The 20,662-nt window shown below is 37.9% G+C and overlaps 1 non-coding gene across 1 annotated transcript; it reads right to left on the bottom strand.

The window, feature by feature from the left end:
* Positions 1 to 20,265: 20,265 nt before the first annotated feature.
* On the bottom strand, positions 20,266 to 20,372 carry LOC132651856 (U6 spliceosomal RNA). Its single transcript, XR_009589413.1, has one exon. It is a non-coding gene; the product is annotated as a U6 spliceosomal RNA (small nuclear RNA).
* Positions 20,373 to 20,662: the final 290 nt, after the last annotated feature.

Below are 20,662 nucleotides of genomic sequence, written 5' to 3'. Positions count from 1 at the left end.
ATCAAACTATGTTGAAGAGATATGGATAGAATGCCAGCCTTGCCTTGTCCCTTATTGCAGTGGGATTGCTTTAATTTTATCTCATTTATGTTCATGTTGGTAAAGGCTTGCTATCTATTGCCTTTACTAAATTTAGATATGTGCATTGTATCTCTGATCTTTAGAATACTTTAAATATGAATAGATGTTGGATTTTGCCAAAGGCTTTTTCACCTCTAAGGAGATTATGATTTTCTTTTTTTTTATTGTTATAATATGGTGGAACACATTAATGGATATCAGTATATTTAACAAACCATGCATACCTGGGATGTAGCCCACTTGGTCATAGTGGATTATATATATATATATATATATATATATATATATATATATATTTAAATATATATTAAAAAAGAATCTTCACCAACCCTCTATGTGACAGAGGTTTAATATCCAGTATATATAAAGAACTAAAGAAGTAGAAAAGCAACAAATCAAATAAACCAATTAAAAATGGGTAACATGTCTACACAAAGAATTCTTTATAGAGGAATATCGAATGGCAGAGAAACACTTAAAAATTATTAATGTCATTAGCCAGAGTCAAAACAAAATGACTCTGATATTTCACCTTACACCAATCAGAATGCCCAAGATCCAATACTCAAGTGAAAACACATGCTGGAAAAGTTATGGATAAAGGAGAACACTCCTGCACTGCTGGTGGAAATGTAAAATTTTACAACCACTCTGGAAATCAATCGGGTGCCTTATCAGACAACTAGGAATATGCTTCCTCAAAATCCAGCTATACCACCTCTAGGCAAATATCCAAAGCAGGCTCAAGTAAACAATAAGTACATTTGCTCAGGAATGTTTGTAGCAGCTTCATTTGTAATATCCAGAACATAAGAACAACCTATACACCCTCCCTTCCCCGACTGAAAAATGGAAACAGAATTTGTGGTATATCTACCCACTGGAATAATACTCAGCAATAAAAATAAACAAGGACATTTGAAGTGTGCAGGTAAATGGTTGGAACTGGAAAGGGTCATCCTGAATGAGCTATCCCAAAAGCAGAAAGATGCACACAGTATATACTCACTCATATACACATATAATATAAGATAAACTCCTAAAATCTCTAGATCTAAAGAAACTAATCAAGAGGGTAGCCTCTGGCTAAAATGCTCAATCCCTATCCCAAAACAAAAAAGAGGATGGACATCTAAAGAAGGAGAAAACAGGGAACAAGTTAGGAGCCAGCCACAGAGGGTCTCTGAAAGGCTCTGCCCTGCAGACTATCAAAGCAGATCCTCAGACTTGTGGCCAAATCTTCAGCAAAGTCCATGGAATGTAATAAAAGAAGTGGGAAATAGTAAGATCTGGAGAGGGCATCAGCTCCAAAAGAAGAGCAACAGAACCAAATAATTTGAGCACAGTGTTCATTCCTGATGGCCATAGCCCAACCAAGTACCATGCATGGAGATAACCTATAACTCATGCACAGATGTAGCCTATGTCAGTTCAGTGTCCAACTGGGTTCCATAGTAATAGAAACAGGGAATGTCTCTGACATGAAGTGATTATCCTGATCTTTGATCATCTCTCCCAGAGGGGGTAGCAGCCTTACCAGGCCACAGAGGAAGACAATGCATCCACTCCTATTGAGATCTGATAGACTAGGTTCAGAAGGAAGTTGAGGAAGTCCTTCCATATCAGTGAACTTGAGGAGTGGCATTCGTGGAGATGGGGGAGTGAAGGTGGGATTAAAAATGGAGGGGGGAAATTTAATGGGGGGAGATAAACTGAATTAAGCGTTATTAAAAAAAAAACACAATGAAAAAAAACAAAAGTAATACTTGACTCTTTTCCTGAAATAAGAATATTTGGCACAGTAACTCTCACCTCTGGGTTTTGTGCTTTCAGCTGCACAGATTGAGGCATATAGGGCTTCTCAGCCTTTCTCTCAAGCACACTGTCCAGTTAGCACTTTTAATAACTGGCTCCTGAAACTCTTACTGGTTTTAACTTGTTACATGACTTAATTCTTCATCCAAGCCAATCAGCTGCTGAAAGAATCTTGAGTTGTCCATGGAGATGAATAAACAAACTTTCCTCAATGTCCAGTATCTCTAATCCTGTGCACACATGACATTTTCTTGTGAAACCAAACAAGCTTTTATCTCCTCCTTTTATCCAGATCCCACACCTTTATTCCTGTTTACCTCTATGACAATGTCAAGAAGGAAATGAAACTTAAATGTTTATTTAATTGGACAGCTTCCTAAGTAGGGAATCTTCAGTGTGATGTGGATTAAGGAGAATGTACTGAATTACAAGGTGGTCTCAGATCTGAAATTTCCTATGTTGGACTTTGACCTGAGTAGTTATTTGCATACTCACTAAATGTACCTTCACATTCTAAATGATAAAATAGGCTGGCAGGGTTTATCCTTTCTTGGGGTAATGAGTCCTTAAGAGCAGGGAAAAGAGAAGGAAACCAGACAATTTCTGGGACTGGTTTGGCTGAAACAGAGAAGATTGGGGTATATATGTGGAGTACTGAGGGACAATAAATAAGTTGACAAATGGTCTTGTTCCATACAAATATTGTCAACAATGTATGAGTAATGTTGCCTTGGGTGACGTGGCTGTTTCAGGAGCTGTGTCCTACTCAGTGGTCAGTGAACAATCCTCCAGTTCTTGGGGTTTACAGTTAAAACTGGGCGTTCAGGACAGAGAACTTGTTCTGTGTTATATGCCTTGGACACAAGAGCAGCTGTGTATCCTGCAGTGGTCCTCCAGACAAAGCCTCTAAAACGTACTGATAGTGACAAGACTGCTTGTTCATAGAAGTCATCTGAGCTCACAGGGTCTGAGGTAGCTGGGTAATCCCTAGTTCATGGCTATGATTCTCTACTACATAATGAGTTCCTGGAAAGAATGCCTTACAAAGTCTAACACTGCCCTCTTTTAGAAGAATCTTTTCTCCTTCTTAAAAGTCATTGTAATAGTTATCAACATATTAGTATTATTGACTATGTGGGAATTTCATATAATATACATTACACACCTTTTCCATTGCTACCAGGTTCAAATTCCTACCCATGTGTTATAAAAATTCTTTATCTTTAAAATACATAAATTAAAGTATGTTTTGTTCATAAATTCATTGGAACATGGTCAGAGTCTTAATGCCAAGTCTCTTAAACAAAACTGAGTTCAACCTTGCCACACCATGACACCACACAGGAGAAAAAACCATCAGTCCAGTAGAGCTCTATTCTTCATCACCTTGAACACAGTTTTTCTTACATATTTATTCATTAAGAATTGTTTACTTTGAAACCTATCTGCTACCCCTGTTGTCTTCTATTTCCAGTCCCACCCACTCTCCTAATTCTACCCCTATTCTCTTTATCTAGTTCCCTAATAAGGGAGGCACTCCTCATCCTTATATCTGACCCTAGCTTATTAGGTCTCACCAAGTCTGGCTGCATTACCTTCCTTTGTGACCTGATTCTCATGGCATTGTTTCCTTGTGTCCTCAATTGCCTCTAATGTTGACACTCTTCCTGCCTCCTTTAATGCATGCTTCCCAGAGCTGAGAGGAGTGCGAATTTCATAGGGAAACCCCATTTTGAGCTTGGTGTTTTAACATCTCTCTGTGCATAATACTGGAATGTTGGTATCTATATGCAATTCCATTTGATGAAGAAGCATATCAGTAGATAGAAGAACATGGCCCTGATCTATCATTTGAGGACAGAGAGCAACATATTTTAATAAAAACAGCCTGGATTGCTTGACAATTTCCATAGGATGTCCTGACCCAACAGCTAAATTGACTGCCACACATTTCCTATAATGGAAGACTGTTTGCTCACAACAGATGGAATATTGTAACATTAACCTCGACTATTAGGAGACCTCCTAATAAGTGAATAAATAACATATTTGTCTTTCTGCATTTTAATTATTCACCCAGGATGATTTTTCCTGGTTCCATCTATTTGCCTGAAAACATCATGATGCCATTTTCTTAGCTGAAGAATAGTCCTTTATGTAAATATTCAACATTTTCCCCAAAGAAGATTGTAAGTCCTGTTCTTTAGACCTTGGATGTTACAAGGATTTTAATCATTGTACTGAATTACCAACTATCAGGATGACTAAATTCTTTTAGTCTAGAAACCCCTTTTTCTTTTTCCACTTCCCAGTGATTTGAATTGCAATGTCTCCTTGAAGTGCATCTATATATATGTGGAGTCCACTTTGAGGAAATGTCTAAGAAGGGTTAGGAGATATGGACTTGTGGGATAATATAATTCCTATTGGAGTTATATTATAGGAGGGTATGCTTTGAGGATGATATGCCAATGATAGTGACCAGATAGAATGGAGTCTCTGTCTCTCAGTCTCTACTACTTAATATCTTGTTTTCTGTCTTTGTCTCTCTATTTATAAAACTGTTTCTCTAGATATTTTTCTCTGTGTCCCCCTCTCTCTGCCTGCCCCTTGTGGTTAAGTATGAAAAGCTCTCACTTCTACTGAAGGACTACAAAAAATGACCGCTTGCTGATATGACATCATGGATAGTCTCTGTAAAAATATGACCAATGTCCCAATATAACACTGCTTATTCAAACAGTTGCCATGGTCAAGGAGCATTTTCCCAGTAAGTACTTCACTGACTGAGGACATATCTGTGCATTTAACGAATAATAATGGAATCTGTGATAATTTGAAACTCACAAGTCAAGGGCACATTACTTTACTAATGACCACTTGAAAGAAATATCTGACCCTTTTTCTGAACTAAAGTCTTGGACACAGGAACTGTCATCTCTGTGTTGTGTGCTTTCATCTGTCCCATTTGAGGCAGGTAGGGGTGCTCAGCCTTTCTATCAAGCACACTGTCCAACTTGCCCCTTTAATAACTGGCTCAAGAAACTCTTACTGGCTTCCACCTGTTTTATGACATCATTCTTCCTCTCAGCCAATCAGCACCTGAAAGAATCTTGAGGTTTCCATGGAGATGAGTAAACAAACTTTTCTCAGTGTCCAGTATGATCCTATGCATATGTGACGTTTTCTTGTGAAACCCAACACTTTATCTTTTTCTTTTTTCCAGATCACAAACCTTTACTGTTCTTTACCTCTCTGACAATGTCAGGTAGGAATTTAAACTTTAATGTTTATTTAATTGGAAAGCATCATAACAGGGACTATTAAAAGTGATGTGGGAGTAAGCGCAATGTACCAAATGACAAGGTGGTCTCAAAATGTGGTCTTGGATCTGAAATTTCCTAGGTTGTGGCTTTGAACTAAGTGGATACTCCTGTACTCACTAAATATACCTCACATTCTTATTGATAAAATAAGCTGTCAGGGTCTATGGTTCCCTGGGGTATTGAGTCTTTAAGAGCATGGAAAAAAGAAAGAAACAGGACAATTCCTGGGACTAGTTTGGCAGAAACAAAGAAAGATCAGTGTATGCAAATGGACAACTGAGGAGCAATAAACTAGTTGACAGCTAATGCTGTTCCAGACTACTCTTGCCAACCCTCTATGAACAGGGTTGCCTTGTCTGACCTGGCTGGATTGGAAGTTATGTCCTATTCAGTGGTGAGTTGGGAACTCTCCTGGTCCTGGTGTTTATAGTTAAAACTGAGTCTTCAAGACAGAGAAATAGGTCCTTGTTATATGCCTAGGACACAAAAGCAGCTGTGTTTTATGCTGTGGTCCTACAGACACACCCTCTAAATGCAATGCCAGGACTGCTTGTTCAGAGGTGTCACCTGAGCTCCTTGGGTCTCAGGTAACTGGGTAACCACTAGTTCATAGCTAGGATACTCTGCTACATAATGAGTTTCTGGAAAGCATGCCTTAAAAAGTCAAACTTTGCTATCCTTTAGGAAAATCTTTTTTCCATATTAAAAGTCATTATAAAAGTTGTCAAGATAGTATTTTTCTTCTTTATATATTTCTTATAATATACATTACACTACTTTTCCATTGCTCCAGGTTCAAATACCTATCCATGTGTCACACATTATTTTTTTCTTAAAATACATTAATTGAAATATTTGTTGTTCATATACTCATTAAAAATGATCAGAGTCTCAGTGCCAACTACTTAACGAAATCTGAATTATCCTTCCCACTCTGTGTCACCACCCTGAAGAAGTCCATCAGTCCTGAAGAGCTCTATACTTCATCACCTTGATCACAGTTTTTATAAATAATGTATTTATTTATTAAGATTTGTTTACTTTGTATCTCCTATTCTGTCCCCTCCTTTTCTCCTTCAAGTCCCACCCAGCCACCATCTCCTACCCCATGCCCTTTTTCTAGTTCCCAGATCAAGTCGCATCAACTCTGGCTAAATCATCTTCCTCTGCAGTGTGATTCTGAGGGCATTGTTCTCCTTCTTTCCTCAATTTTCTCTAATTATGGCACTCTTCCTGCTTCCTCTCCTGCTGGCTTCCTAGAACTATGAGAGGAGGGAGAATTTCATAGGGAAATCCCATGAAGAGCTGGGTGTTTTAAGGTGTCTCTGTTCATAATATTGAACTGTGGTTCTCTATATGCAATCCCATTTGATGCAGAAGGAAGCATCTCAGTGGATACAAGAAGATGACACTGATCTATCAATTGAGAGCAGTGAGCAACATATTTAAATAACAACAGCTTGGGTTGCTTGAAAATTATCATAGGATGAGCTGGCCAAACAACTCAATTAACTGCCACCCTATTCCCCTAGTGGAAGACTGGTTTCATCACAGTGGATGGCTTTTGGAACTTTATCCCCCACTATTAGGAAACCTCCTAATAAGGGATTAAAAACCATATTTGTCTTTCTGAATTTTAGTTATTTCACCTAGGATTATTTTTCATCTTTCCATCCATTTGCCTGAAATATCTTTGTCATTTTCTTAGCATAATAATACTCCATTATGGAAATAATCCATATTTTCCCCAAACGAGATTGTCAGTTCTGTTCTTTAGAACTTGGAATTTTCTGAGACTTTAATGATTATATTGAATGACAAACTAAGGAAATATCTGGGCAGAGTTAGGAGTAATGACCTTGTTAGATAATAATATTCCTATTGGAGTTATATCATAAGAGGGTGTGCATTGAGGATGAAAGTGACCAGACAAATGGAGTCTCTGGCTCTTGGTCTCTGTCACTTTATATCTTTGATTCAGTTGTTCTCTGTCTCTACAACTGAATCTGTCTCTCTAGCTGTTTCTCTCTCTCTATCTTGCTCTGTCTCTCTGAAGGCAGTTTATGAAACACTGTCAGTTCTGTTGAAGGACTAAAACGAGATGATTACTTTGTGACATGACATCCTGAATGGTCTCTGTAAAAATACAAGCACACTTCCAATTAAACAGTTTTTGTTTAAAGAGTTGCCTTTGTCAGAGAGCATTTTCACATAAGTGATTCACTTACTGACAACATATCTATGCATTTAACAAGTAATAATGGAATCTGTGATAACATGAAAGTCACATAACAAGGACAGGTGACTTCAGTAATAACCACTCTAAAGAAATATGTTACAATTTTCCTGAAATAAGAGTCTTATCCATATCCCACACCTTTACACCTGTTTACCTCTGTGACAATGTCATGTGGGAAATGAAACTTTAATGTTTATTTATCTGGACAGCTTCCTATGTATGGATGCTTTAAAGTGATGTGGGTTTAAGGGCAATATAGCAAATAATAAGGTGGTCTCTTACTGTGGTTTAGGATCTGAAATTGCCTAGGTTGTGACTTTGAGCTGAGCAGTTTTCCTGTACTCACTAAATGTACCTTCACATTCTTATTGATATCATAGGCTGGCAGGGACTATGGTTCACTGGGTTATTGAGGCTTTAACATCAGGGAAAAGAGTTGACCAGACAATTCCTGGCACTGGTTTAGCTGAAACAGAGGAATATGGGTGTATGTAAAAGGAGAACTAGTGGAAATAAACCATTTGACAGTTGGTGCTGTTCCATACTAGTGTTGCCAACCCTCTATGAGCAGGCTTGCCTTGGCTGACCAGGCTGGATTGGCAGCTATGTCCTACTCAGTGGTCAGTGAAGAACCCTCCTGGTTCTGGAGTTTAGAGTTAAAACTGGATCTTCAAGACAGAGAAATGTTTCTGTGATATGTGCCTTGGATACAGAAGAAAGTGTCTTTCCTTCTATTGTCCTCTAGACAAACTTTCTGAATGTAGCATTAGTGTGAGGACTTGTTCAGAAGTGCCACCTGACCTCATGGGGTCTGAGGTAGCTGAGTAAACACTAGTTCATGTCTAGGATTCTCTGGTACATAATGAGTTCCTGCAAAGCACACCTTACAAAGTCAAACTCTGCCCTCCTTTAGCAGAATTTTTTCTCCATGTTAAAAGTCAGTGTAAAAGTTGCCAACATATTATTTTTATTGCTTATGTGGGAATTTCATATAATACACATAACAGTCCCTTTCCATTACTCCCAGGTTCAAATTCCTACCCATGTGTCACAATAATTATTTTTTCATTAAAATACATCATGTGAAGTATGTTTTATGCATATACTCATTGGAACATGATCAAAGCCTCACTACCAAGTCCTTTAAATAAAACTGAGTACATCCTTGCTGAGGCATATAGTGGTGCTCAGCATATCTCTCAAGCACTCTCCCCACTGGGCACTCTCAATAACTGGCTCCTAAAACTCACACTGACTCTCACCTGAATCATGATATTATTCACACTCTCAGCCAATCATCACCTGAAAGAATGTTAAGGTTTCCATGGAGATGAGTAAACAAACTTTCCTGACTCTCCAGTATCTTTGATCCTGTGCACATGTGCATTTTCTTGTGAAACCCAACTGGCCTTTATCTCATCCCTTTATCCCGATCCCACACCTTTACTCCTGTTGACCTCTGTGACAATGTTAGGTAAAAAATCAAACTTTAATGTTTTTAGGGAAACTTCCTTAAAAGGGAAGCTTCAAAGTGATGTCACTTAAGGGGAATGTACCCAATGACAAGGTGATCTTCTACTGTGGTCTTGGATCTGAAATTTCCTAGGTTGTGACTTTGAACAGAGCAGTTGCTGGTATACTCACTATATGAACCTTCACATTCTTATTAATATAATAGGCTGGCAGGGTCTAAGGTTCCTTCAGGCAATGAGTCTTTAAAAGCCAGAAAATGATAAGAAAATGAGACAATTCCTGGGACTCATTTGGCTGAAACAAAGAATGATCAGTGTATGTAAATGGAGAACTGAGGGGCAATATACTTTTTGACAGCTGGTGCTCTTCCACACTATTGTTGGAAACCCTCTATGAACTTGCCTTGGCTGACCTGGCTGAATCAGCAGCTGTATCCTATTGAGTAGTCAGTGAGGAACCCTCCTGGTCCAGAGGTTTGCATTTTAAGCTGGGCCTTCAGGACAGAGAAATCGGTCAGTGTTATATGAATAGGAAACAATAACATCTGTGTACGCCAGACAAATTCTATAAGTATTATTGTTACCAGGACTGCTCGTTCAGAGGTGCCACCTCAGGTCATGGGGTCTGAGGTAGCTGGGTAAAGTACTTATTCATGTCAAGGATTCTCTGGTATATAATGAGTTCCTGCAAATCATGCCTTTCAAATATCTGTACTCCGTTTGCGGAATAATTTCTCCATGTTAAAAGTTATTGTAAAATTTGTCAACATATTATTTTTATTGATTATGTAATATCATATTACATACTTTACACTCCTTTTCTATTGCTCCCAGGTTCAAATTCCTGCCCATGGGTCACACTAAGAATTTTGTATCTTTAGAATACATCAATTGAAGTATGTGTTGTGAGTCTCAGTGCCAATTCCCTTAAAGAGAACTGATTTCATCATTGCTGCACCCTGACACCAACCACAAGAAGAAGCCATCAGTCCTGAAGAGCTCTATACTTCATCACCTTGATCACAGTTTTTCTTATGTAATTATTTATTACAAGTTGTTCACTTTGTTTCCAATCTGGTGCCCCCACCCTTTCTCCTTTCAGTCCCACCCACACTCCTTCTTCTACTCCTATGCCCTTTCTCTATTTTAGTGATAGAATAAGTCTTACCCGTCCTCCTAACTGACCCTATCTTATCAGGTCTCATCAAGTCTGGCAACATCATCTTCCTAAGTATCCTGATTCTCAGGGCATTTTTGTGCTATGTCCTTAATTTCCTCTTCTCATGACACTGTTCTTACCTCCTCTCCTGCAGGCTTCCCAGAGGACAGAGGGGAGGGAGAATTTCATACAGAAGTTCCATTTAGAGCTTCGGTTTTTTTAAAGGTTTTTCTCTGCACATTATCAGACTGTGGGTCTCTGTATGATATCCCATTTGATACAGAAAGAAGCATCTCTATGGATTTTAGAAGATGGCAGTCATCCATCAGTTGAGGGCAGAGAGCAACATGCTTTAAAAACAACAACATGGGTTGCTTTAAAATTTCCATAGGATATCATTACACATCAACTCAAATAAATGCCACCCAATCCCACTGGTGGAAGCCTGCTGGAGTCACAATTAGATGGCTTATTGGAAGTTTAACCCTCACTATTAGTAGACTTCCTAACAAGTGAATACATACCATATTTGTCTTTCTTCATTTTAGTTACTTCACCCAGGATTATTTTTCCTTTTTCTATTTTTTTTTTTTTTTTTGCCTGAAGATATCAAGATGTCATTTTCTTAGCTGAGTAATATTCAGTTATGGAAATATACTACATTTTCCTCAAAGGGGTTTGTCAGTCTTGTTCTTTAGTCCTTTGAATTTGCTGGGACTTTAATCATTGTGTTGAATGACAAACTATCAGGATAACTGTGTTCCTTTAGCCTAGAAATATCTCCATCTTCTTCTACTTCCTGGTAATTTGAATTGCAATGTTCCATTGAAACTCCTCTATTTATAGGTGGAGTCCCTAGTAAGAAAATGGCTGGTAAGGGTTAGGAGGTATAGCCTTGTCAGATAATATAATTACTATTGGAGTTATATTATAGGAGGGTGTTCTTTGAGGTCAATATGCCAAAGAAAGTGAATGGAGTCTCTGTCACTGAATCTCTGCCACTTTCTACCTTTGTTTGTGTTCATCTTGGTCTCTCTATTTCTGAATCACTCTCTAGCTCTTTCTGTCTCTCTCTGTGTGTCCCTCTCTCTGCCTGCCAGTAATGTTTCAGTATGAAAGGCTCGAAGTTCTGCTGAAGGAACACAAGATGACTGCTTGCTGACATGACATCATGGATGGTTTCTCTAAAACTATAAGCAAGATACCAATTAAACACTTTTTAAACAAAGATTTGCCTTGGTCAAGGAGCATATTCTCAGACAGTAATCTACTGACTGAGGGCATATCTGTGCATTTAACAAATAATAATAGACTCTGTGATAATGTGAAACTCGCATGTCAAGGACACGTGACTTTATTAATGACTACTTGTAATAAATATGGGAAACTATTCCTAAACTAAGAGTCTTAGACAGAGCAACTATCATTTCTGTGTTGCATACTTTCATCTGCCCTGAATGAGTCATGTAGAGCTGCTCACCCTTTCTCTCAATCAGGCTGTCCACTTGGTCCTTTTAATAAGTGGCTCCTGAACTCTTACTGTCTTTCACCTGTTGCATGACATCATTCTTCCTCTCAACCTATCAGCAGCTGAGAGAATCTTGAGCATTCCATGGATATGAGTAAACAAACTTCCTCAGAGTCCAGGATCTCAGATCCTGTGCACATGTGACAACAAGCCTTTATCTCATCCCTTTATCCAGATCAAACACCTTTACTCCTGTTTACCTCTGTGACAATGTTAGGTAGAAAATGAAATTTTAATGTTTGTTTAATTGAACAGCATCCTAAGTCAGGAACCTTCAAATTGATGTGTGAATAAGAGGAAAGTAAAAATAAAATGTTCTCCTACTGTGTTCTTGCAACTGAAATTTTCTGGATTCTGACTCTGAACTGATAAGTTACTCATGTATTCACTAAATGTACGTTCACATTCATATATATATATATATATATATATATATATATATATATATATATATATTAATGGCATTTTATAGGGTTCCCTGGGATATTGTGTCTTTAAGAATAGGGGAAAAAAGGAAACAAGATAATTCCTGGGATTGGTGTGAGTGAAAAAGAGAAATATTGATGTATGTGAAAGGAGAACTGAATGGCAATAAACAATTTGACAGCTGGGGTTGTATCACACTGCTGTTGTTTCATACTACTCTATGATCAGGGTTGCCTTGGCAGACCTGGCAGGATTGGCAGCTGTGTCCTACACAGTGGTCAGTGAGGAACCCTCCTGGTCCTGGGGTTTTACAATTAAAACTGGGCCTACATGACAGAGACATGTGTCCATGTTACATGCCGAAGTGCTGCAGTCTTTCTGAATGATCCCTCTGAACTGATTAGCACCCGGACTGACTGTTCAGAAGTGTCACTTGAGCTCATGGGATTTGTGGCAGCTGGATAACCACTAGCTTATGGCTGGATTCTCTTATACACAATGAGTTCCAGGAAAGCATGCCTTACAAAGTCAAACTCTCCCCTCCTTTAGCAGAATTCTTTCTCCATGTTAAAAGTCAGTATAAAAGTTGTCAAAGTTGTCATATTATTTTTATTGATTATGTGGGAATTTCATGTAACATACATTACACTACTTTCCCAATAATCCCATGTTCAAATTCCTACCTGTGTCACACTAAAAATATTTTCTTTTATTAAAATACATCAAATGAAGTATATGTTGCTGATATTCTTATTGGAACATGATCAGAATCTTAGTGCAGAGTCCCTTAAAGAATATTGAGTTCATCCTTGATATCCTGGCACCATGCCCAAGAAGAAGCCATCAGTTCTGAAGAGTTCAAATGTTTACACCTTGATCACAGTTTTTCTTATGTATTTATTTGTTACCATATGTTCACTTTGTATGCACTCTCCTGCCCCCTCCCACTTCTCCTTCCTGTCCCAACCACCCCTATGCCCTTCTTCTACCCATATGCCCTTTCTCTTGCTCCCTGATTGGCGCAGGCCTAATGCCCCTTCTCTCTGACCCTAGCTTATCAGTTCTCATCAAGGCTGGCTGCATCATCTTTCTCTGTGGCCTGATTCTCAGGACATTCTTCTCCTTTTGTCCTAAATTCCTTCTACTTAAGACACACTTCCTTCCTCATCTCATGCAGGCTTCACAAAGCTCTTGGGGAGGGAGAATTTCATAGGGAAATCCCATTGAGGACTGAGTATTTTAAGGTCTCTCTCTATCTGCATAATATTGGACTATGTTCTTTTAGCCTAGAAGTTCCTCTATCTTCTTAAACTTCCTGGTGATTTGAATTGTAATGTCCCCTTGAAGCTCATCTATTTACATGGTGAATACCCAGAGAACAAATATCTGGAATGGATTAGGAGGTATAGCCTTGTTAGATAATATTATTCCTACTGGAGTTATATTACAGGAGGGTGTGTTGTAAGGTTGATATCCCAAAGTAAGTGACCGACAGAATGGAGTCTTGGTCTCTGTATCTTTATAACTTGGTTTCTGATGATCTAGGTCTTTCTGTTTCTGAATCTGTCTCTCTAGCTCTTCTTCCCAGTGAGTAAATATCTGGTAATGTGGGATTAAGAGGAATGCACTGAATGAAAAGGTGGTTTCCTACTGTGGTCTTGGATCTAAAATTTCCTAGGTTGTGAATTTGAACTGAACAGTTACTGGTGTATCTTCACATTCTTATTGATTTAATAGGCTGGCAGGTTTTAGGGTTCCCTGGGTTATTGAGTCCCTAATAGCAGGGAAAGAAGAAGGTAACCTCACAGTCCTGCAGGCTAGTCTATCAGGGTCCACTTGAAAGAGGGAGTATAAATGAGGTGACAGAGATGCGAAGAAAATCCTTTTGAAGTCTCAGGTTTCTGAATATTCAATCAACTCTTATAAAACAAAGGGTACAAGAAATTTTTTTCACAATAGGAATAAATCTATGCCCTTTTGGAGAGCATTCAAGAAAGAAGGAACATTACCAAACTCATTCTATGAAGCGACTGTTACCTTGATACCCAAACCACACAAAGACCCAACAAAAAAAGATTACTTCAGGCCTATCTCTCTTATGAATATTGATGCAAAAATACTCAATAAAATACTTGGAAACCGAATCCAAGAACACATCAAAGATATCATCCATCATGACCAAGTAGGCTTCATCCCAGGCATGCAAGGGTGGTTAAACATACGGAAATCCATCAATGTAGTCCACCACATAAACAAAATGAAACAGAAAAACCACATGATCATTTCCTTAGATGCTGAAAAAGCATTTGACTTTTAACATGGAGAAAAGATTCTGTTTAAAGTGGGCAGAGTTTGCATTTATAAGGCCTGTTTATAGGAACTTATAATATAGCAGAGAATGCTAGCCATGAACTAGTAGTTACCCAACTATCTCAGACCCCATGAGTTCAGATGGCACATCTGAAAAAGCAGTCCTGACACTAATGCAATGTTTAGAGGGTTTGTCTGGAGGACCACGGCAGGAAACACTGCTGATCTTGTTTACTAGACATATAACATGGACCCTTTTCTCTGTTCTGAATGCACAGTTCAAACTGGAAACCTCAGTACTAGGAAGGTTCCTCACTGATCCATGGTAGGGCACAGGTGCCTATCCAGCAAGGTCAATCAAGGCTGCCTTGCTCATAGAGGTTTGGCAATGCTAGTGTGGAACAGCACCACCTTTCAAATACTTCATTGCCCTTAAATTCTCTTTTTATTAATTTTTCTTCTTACTCTTTATTTTTTTTTATTAATTACACTTTATTCAGTTCTTATCCTCCCTTAGCCTCTTTTTCCTCCCTTCCCGATCTCACCCTATCACACCCTTCTTCATGCTGGACCCTCCTCAAGTCTACTCATAGAGGAGCTCCTCCTCTACCTTCCTTCTGATCTTAGTCTATCAGATCTCATCAGGACTGGATGCATTGTAATCTTCTTTGGCCTGGGAAGGCTGCTCCCTCCTCAGATGGAGGTGATCAAAGAGCAAGCCAATCAGATTATATCAGAGGCAGTCCCTCTTCCTATTATCATGTAACCTACTTGGACACTAAACTGCCATGGGCTACATCTGTGCAGGGGTTCTAGGTTATCTCCATGTATGGTTGGAGTATGAATCTATGGGAAGACCCATGTGTTCAAATTTTCTGGTTCTTTTGCTCTCCTTGTGGGGATCCTGTCCTTTCCAGATCTTACTAATTCCCACTACTTACATAAGATTCCATGCACAGTACCCAACAGTTGGCCATAAGTCTCAGTATCTGCTTTGATAGTCCGCAGGGCAGAGCCTTTCAGAGGCTCTCTGTGGTAAGTTCCTAGCTTGTTTCCTGTTTTCTTTTTCTTCTGGTGTTCATCCTCTTTGCCTTTCAGTATGGGGATTGAGCATTTTAGTCAGGGTCTTCTCTCTTAATTATTTTCTTTAGACGTACAGATTTGAGTAGGGTTATCCTATAACACATGTCTATATTAGTAAGTATATACCATGTGTGTCTTCCTGTTTCTCGGACAGCTCACTCAGGATGATCCTTTCTAGGTCCTACCATGTACCTGCAAATTTCATGATTTCGTTATTTTTCATTGTTGAGTAATATTCCATTATGCAGATGTACCATGATTTCTGCATCCATTCTTCAATTGAGGGGCACCTAGGCTGTTTCCAGCTTCTGGCTTTTACAAATAAAGCTGCTACAAATATGGTTGAGCAAATGTCCTTATTGTGTACTTGAGCCACTTTTAGATATATACCTAGGAGGGGTGTGGCTGGATCTCGAGGAAGCCCTATTCCTAGTTGTCTAAGAAAGTGCCAGATTGATTTCCAGAGTGGTTGTAAAAGTTTACATTTCCACCAGCGATGGAGGAGGGTTCCCCTTTCTCTACAGCTTCTCCAGCATGTGTTGTCACTTGAGTTTTTCATCTTGGCCATTCTGATGGGTGTAAGGTAAAATCTCAGAGTTGTTTTGATTTGCATTTCCCCAATGGTTAATGTCATTGAACATTTCTTGAAGTGTTTTTCTGCCATTATGTATTCCTCTACAAAGGATTCTCTGTTTAGCTCTGTTCCCCATTTTTTTTTAATTGGATTACTTGGTTTGCTGATTTTTAGCTTCTTCAGTTCTTTATAAAAACTGGATATTAGCCCTCTATCATATAAACGGTTGGTGAAGATTCTTTCCCAATCTGTATGCAGTCGTTTTGTTTTTGATGAAGGTGTTTCTTGCTTCACAGAAGCTTTTCAGTTTCATGAGATCCCATTTATTGATTGTTGCTCTTAGAGCCTGTAGTTTTGGTTTTCTATTTAGGAAGTTGTCTTCTGTACCAATGAGTTCAAGGTTCTTCCCCACTTTTTCTTTTAACTGATTTGATGTGTCTGTATTTATATTGAGGTCTTTGATCCACTTGGACTTTAGTTTTGTGCAGGCTGATAAGTATAGATCTATTTTCATTTTTCTACATGCAGATATCCAGTTATACCAGCACCATTTGTTGAAGATGCTATCTTTTCTCCATTGTAATGTTTTTGGCATCTTTGTCAAAGATTAGGTGTCCATAAGTTTGTGGGCTTATTTCTTGGTCTTCTGTTCGGTTCCATTGATCCACCATACTTTTTCTATGGCAGTACCATGCAGTTTTTATTACTGTTGCCCTGTAGTACAGGTTAAGATTAGGGATGGAGGTACATCCAGAAGATCTTTTATGGTAGAGGATTGTTTTAGCAATTCTGGGTTTCTTGTTATTCCATATGAAGTTGAGAATTTTTTTCCAGGTCTTTAAATAATTGTGTTGATAATTTGATGGTAGTTGCACTGAATCTGTAGATTGCTTTTGGTAAGATGGCCATTTTTACTATGTTAATCCTGCCAAGCCATGAGCATGGGAGACCTTTCAATCTTTTAATATCTTCTTCTAATTCTTTCTTCAGAGACTTGAAATTATTTTCATAAAAGTCTTTGACTTCTTTCATTAGGGTTACCCCAAAGTACTTTATGTAATTTGGGGCTATTGTGAAGGGTGTTCTTTCCCTTATTTCTTTCTCAGCCCTTTGTCTTTTATATACAAGAGGGCTACAGTTTTTTTTTTCTTCTTATTTTTGTATCTCACCACTTTGCTGAAGGTGTGTATCAGCTGTAGGAGTTCCCTTGTAGAATTTTTGGGGTCACTCAGGCATAGTATCTTCTCATCTGCAAACAGTGATAATTTGACTCCTTCCTTTTAAGTTTTTATCCCCTTGATCTCCTTCAACTGTTTTATTGTTTTAGCAAGTTCTTCCAGAACTATTTTGAAGAGATATGGAGAGAGGGGGCAGTCTTGCCTTGTCCCTGATTTTAGTGGGATTGCTTTATGTTTCGTGTTTCTCTCCATTTAGTTTGATGTTGGCTATAGGCTTGCTGTATATTGCCTTTACTATGGTTAGATATTTGCCTTGTATCCCTCATCTCTCCAAAACTTTAAACATGAATGGATGTTGGATTTTGTCAAATGCTTTTTCAACATCTAAGGAGATTATCATGTGTTGATCTTTTTTTTTTTCCTTTCTGTTTGTTAATATTGTGGATTACATTGATGGATTTCTGTATACTGAACCATGCCTGCATATCTGGGATAAAACCTACTTGGTCAGAGTGGATGATATCTTTGATGTGTTCTTGTATTTAGTTTTCAAGTATTTTGTTGAGTAATTTTGCTTCAACATTCATAAGGGTGGTTGGCCTGAAATCTTCTTTCTTTGTTGGGTCTTTGAAAGTTTAGGTACCAAGGTGACTGTGGCTTCATAGAATTAGATTGGTAGTGTTTTTTCTGTTTACATTTTGTGGAATAATTTAAAGAGAATTGCAGACAGCTCTTCTTTGAAGGTATGGTAGAATTCTACACCAAAACCATGTGGTCCTGGCCTTGTTTTGGATGGGAGACTTTCAATGATCACTTCTATTTCCATGAGGGATAGGACTGTTTAATTGATTTACCTGGTCTTGATTCAGCTTTGGTAAGTAGATTCAGTCAAGAAAACGGTCCATTTAATTTAGATTTTCAAATTTTGTGGCATATAGACTTTTGAAGTAAGTCCTAATGATTGTTTGGATTCCCTCAGTGTTTATAGTTATGTTCCCCTTTTCATTTCTGATTTTGTTGTTTTGGACGGTGTTTGTCTGCCTTTTAGTTAGCTTGGCTAAGGGTTTGTCTGTCTTGTTGATTTTCTCAAAGAACCAACTCTTGGTTTCATTGAATCCCTGAATTGTTATAATTGTTTCTAATTGATTGATTTCAGCCCTGAGTTTGATTATTCCCAGCCATATGCTTTTTTTTTTTTTTTTCTGTGTCTGCTTCTTATCTTTTCTAGGGCTTTTAGGTGAGCCATTAATTTGCTTGAATGAGTTGTCTCAAATTTCTTCTTGAATGCACTTAGTGCTATGTATTTAACTCTTGAAACTGATTTCATTGTGTCCCACAATTGTATCCCACAATTTTTGATTTTTTGTGTCTTCATTGTCATTGAGTTCTAGGAAGACTTTAATTTCTTTCTTTATTTCTTGCTGACCCAGCTGTCATTTAGTAGTAAGTTATTCAGTTTCCATGTGTGTGTAGGTTTTTTGCTGCTATTTCTGTTATTGTTGAGGTCCAGCCTTATTCCATGGTGATCAGACAAGATACAAGGGATTATTTAAATCTCCTTGTATCTCTTGAGCCTGGTTTGTGACCAACAATATGGTCTATTTTCAAGATGGTTCCATGAAAAGCTGAGAAGAAGGTAAATTCTTTTGTGTTTTGGGTGTGAGGTTCTGTTAATGTCAGTTAGGTCCATTTGATTCATGACCACTATTAGAGACATGATTTCTTTGTTTAATTTCTGCTTTCATGACCTGTCTTTTGTTGAGAGTGGGGTGTCGAAGTCTCCCACTATTAATGTGTGTTGATCTATGGGTGGTTTAAGTTTTATCAATGTTTCTTTTATATATGTGTGTGCCCTTGTATTTGGGGATATATGTTCAGGATTGTGATCTATTCCTGGAGGAATTTTCCCTTGATGAGTATGAAGTATGTCCATCTCTTTTTATTAATTTTGTTTGAAAGTTTATTTTATCAGATATAAGAATGGCTACTCCTGCTTGCTGCTTGGGTCCATTTGCTTGGAAAGCTGTCTTCCAGCCCTTTACCCTCAGGTAATGTATATCTTTGTGACTTAGGTGTGTTTCTTGCATGCAATAGTTTGCTGAGTCTTGTTTATGCATCCATTCTGTTGGTCTGTATCCTTTTATTGGAGAATTGAGTCCATTGATGTTGAGAGAGATTAATGACTAGTGGCTATTAGATCCTTTGATTTTGATGTTGGCTGTGGTCATAAGTTTGTGTGCTTGGTTGTTTTGTTCTGTTTTGTTTTTTTTGTTGTTGTTGTTGTTTTGTTTTACTGAAGTAGTGAGATTAATTATTTCCTGTGTTTTCTTGAAAGTAGCTAGTTTTCTTGGGTTGTGTTTTTTCTTCTCATGTGTTCTGTAATGCTGGGATTGTGTTTAGGTATTGTTGAATTTTTTTTTCATTGAATATCTGGTTTTCTTTGTCTATGAAGATTGAGAGTTTTCCTGGTATAGTAGCCTGGGCTAACATCTGTGTTCTCTTAGGGCCTACATGGTAATTGTTTAGGCCCTTCAGGATTTCATAGTATCTGTTGAGAAGTCAGGTGTGATTCTGATGGGTTTGCCATTAAATGTTACTTGTTTTTTTTTTTCCCTTGCAGCTTTTAGTATTTTTTTCTTTGTTTTCTTTACTTACTGTTTTCATTACTATGTGTTGGGAAGATTTTCCTTTCTAAATTAATGTATTGGGTGTTCTGTAGACGTCTTGTATTCTTATTAGCTTCTCCTTTAAGTTGGGGAATATTTAATTATTTTGTTGAAAATATTTTCGGGGTCTTCGAGGAGGGATTCATCTTTTTCCTCTATTCGTATTATTCTTAGGTTTTGTCTTTTTATGTTGTCTTGAATATTTTGGATGGTCTGTTTCATGAATTTTTAGATTTTACATTTTCTTTGACAGATACATTAATTTCTTCCATTGTATCTTCCACACATGAAATTCTTTTTTCCATCTCTTATTTCTATTGGTTATGCTTATCTTTATAGTTCCTGTTTTCTTCCCTATGTTCTTTCTCTGCACAATTTCCTCTAATTCTGTTTTCTTGAATTTCTCCAAAAAATTTGGAATGCTTCACGAATTTTCATGTCATCATTGCACAGGGGACATGCTAATCTTCTCTGTATCATTCCAATTTCATTATATGTGCTGCCAAACTGAGCACCACATAAGTAAGCAGTCATCATGTGGTAGTCTTTCATCAAAACTGAGAACTTTTCTGACTGAATCACAAGTGTTTGGCAGAGAGAGGGAAACTGGAAAAGACAGAGAGAGCTAGAGAGAGAGATTCAGAAATAGAGAGACTGAGACCAACAGAAACAAAGATATAAAGTGACAGAGACTGAGAGGCAGAGACTCCATTCTCTCTGTTCACTTTCATTGGCATATCAACTTCAAAGCTCACCATCCTATAATATAACTTTAAATGAAATTATTTTTTTAATTTCTTATTTA

The sequence above is a fragment of the Meriones unguiculatus genome (assembly GCF_030254825.1).
Source record: "Meriones unguiculatus strain TT.TT164.6M chromosome Y unlocalized genomic scaffold, Bangor_MerUng_6.1 ChrY_unordered_Scaffold_25, whole genome shotgun sequence".
In the NCBI taxonomy this organism is placed as follows: Eukaryota; Metazoa; Chordata; class Mammalia; order Rodentia; family Muridae; genus Meriones; species Meriones unguiculatus.
Note: the sequence above shows the minus strand (reverse complement) of the source record. Positions and strands in the feature narration are given on the sequence as shown.